Here is a 2616-nt window from a genome sequence, read left to right as displayed (position 1 = left end):
GTCCTGACTCCTGTCCATCATTTGGGGGTGTGCGATCCCTTCTGTGTGTGTGTGTGTATGCATGTCTCCACTGTGTAGGAGGTGAGAGTGATGTGAACACTGAACAGTCTTATGTGTCATTGGGTTGACCCTTAAGAGTGATATGGTCAAACGATTTCAATAATCAAACTAGATAAAGTGCCCATCGGGCACAGGTCTCCACCAGGTCAGGTTGTGGCCTCCTGGTGGAGCTATAATAGACCAATGTGAAAAGGGTGCCATTTCTTCTTGCCTTGGATGGCGATTGGATGATTTGAGGCTTTTTGTTCAAAACGGGCCAATCCTGCAAACGTTGAAAGCCAATGTTGGCCAATTAGGATGGAAAATGATATATCGGACAGATCCGTCTTGAACACATGACTATAGAGCTAGTGTGTAAGCCAATCGGTGTAGAATAAATCCAACAGACTCGTCTTGATCACATGACTACAGACTCAGATCATGCGTGAGATTTGGATGAAATCTGTGCGACTAACGATGTGTTTTACAGAAATCGGCCTCATGGTGGCGCTATAACCGGCAGATGTGGAGGGATGAAGGGACAATGTTTTTCCATGGCCTCTAGGGAGTGCGCATACATAAGTTGTATACAGATCGATGCAGTTGTAGCTAAAAACAGGAATGTTATAGCGCCACCGTGAGGCTGTTTTGGGCGGGAAATTTGTGGCATGTCTTCCTCGGCCTAGTGGAAATGTGTGTGTATAATTTCACAGAAATTGCACACTGATTTGTGGCATTTTTTAGAAACGAACCAATCGTGTGAGCTTTGGAAGCCAATCTTAGCCAATCAGGATGGGAAATGGTGCCGCTCCGTGTTGATCACATGACTATGGAGATAGTGTATACCGAATTGTGTGATGTATGGATAAAATGTGTATGAGTAATCTACAGAAATGTGTTTTGCCTAAATCGGCCTCATGGTGGTGTTATAACAGGCCGTTGAGGAATATTTGGGGCAGAGGTTCATTGTTGGCATCCAGGGAGTGTGTGCAAAGTTTGGCATGGATCGGGCCAACGGTGCCGGAGATTAGCTGGTAACGGATGGACGGAAGGACACATGGACGGAGTGCAAAACATACTCTTTCCCCCCCATGCCTTCGGCCTGGTGGAGACAAACTGTTCATTTTGCTGGGGGCCCCTGGGTGGAACAACCCTCTCAAGTAGGCTACCTGGATGGATTACTACAGAGAATCACTGGTGTAGTCGTCGATCATGATCGTGCATATTACTAACTTGAGAGCTCATGTTAGTAAGTTGTGCACTCAAGTTTGTAACTTACTTGGTCCAGCAGTCAACAGGCTTCTTTTGTTAAAAGTGTGAAATTTGGTATATAGTCTTTTTTTGTGCCTAATTTACATTCATGACACATTTTCACATTTTTTTCCCCCTAGGGGTTTGTATGTGACCATACCATTAACATCCTATATAAGGCAAAAATGTCAGTAGTATGTGACATGTCAAACTAGGGGGGTTTTCATGATTATGAAAGTGACTATGGCCGTTTTTAGCCCAAGGAGAGTTTTTTTTTTGTGCAAAACTAATGCTTGAAATGTATTCAGAATTATAAACTCCCTAGTTTGACATGTCACAAGCATAATGACAATTTCCTTATATAGGAGGCTAGTGGTATGGTCACATATAAGCTCCTATTAAACAATAGTCTGCTCAATGCCGACAGCCGGTCAGCAAGTGGATTCATGAATGTATGTAGGCCTATAGACAATATTTTAGGCCAATAAAAACAGACTATGTACCAAATGTCCCACTCCACAACTCCGGCTGCCGGACTAACTTGAGCGCTCAAGTTAATTTATCACCTTTTTTTTTTCTCTCTCAATGGCCACTCTGGGGCTCTGTAATTTTAAAATAATCCAACATACTATTTAATTGTATATCTGTCAATACAAATTACTAAATTAATTCATTACTAAATGCACATGTTTGATTCCATCATAGAGATGCTCAGATGGCATGTCAAGTACATTCTTTCTGATTATACAAATCTGATTATCTAACTATGGAATCAGGCATTTAATCAGTGTGTTGGGCACCATCAGTGTGTTGGTCGTCGGACACCAGGTCTCGTGACATGTGACATCAGGGTTAGATATGTGGAGACCCTGATAGTAAATGCAACCTGCCTGCTGTCGCATTTAAGCCCATATATGGAGATCCCTGATATCCCTGAACATCAATATTTGCCAGCAACTCTACATCGTCATCTACATCGGCCTACCGATCCATTCAAATTTCAAACTCTAGCGGGCCTGCCCCAAAGTTATTAGTGCAGCCGCGCCTGGCAGCCGGCGAAAACTAGAGTTCTCAACAGGCCCGAAGATTAAGGCCCGGCCCTACCTGGGCCCTCATCAAACCCTGTACACGCAAGAGAATGTCCCTGCTACCACCCTTAGATCTCCATATAATAGTATGGAGCAGTCTGCCGTCAACGAGGCGGATGCGTGCACGCCCTTTAGGGCGAGGTCGCCCTAAAGGGCCCTCGCCCTAAATTACTCAAGTACTGTTACTGTTATGCAGTAACAGTACTTGAGTAGCCTATGTAATTCAGTATTCATTCAC

This window comes from Protomyctophum bolini (genome assembly GCF_963924005.1).
Source record: "Protomyctophum bolini genome assembly, chromosome: 6".
NCBI lineage: Eukaryota > Metazoa > Chordata > Actinopteri > Myctophiformes > Myctophidae > Protomyctophum > Protomyctophum bolini.
The sequence above is the reverse complement of the archived record's forward strand: the minus strand, read 5'-3'. Positions refer to the sequence as shown.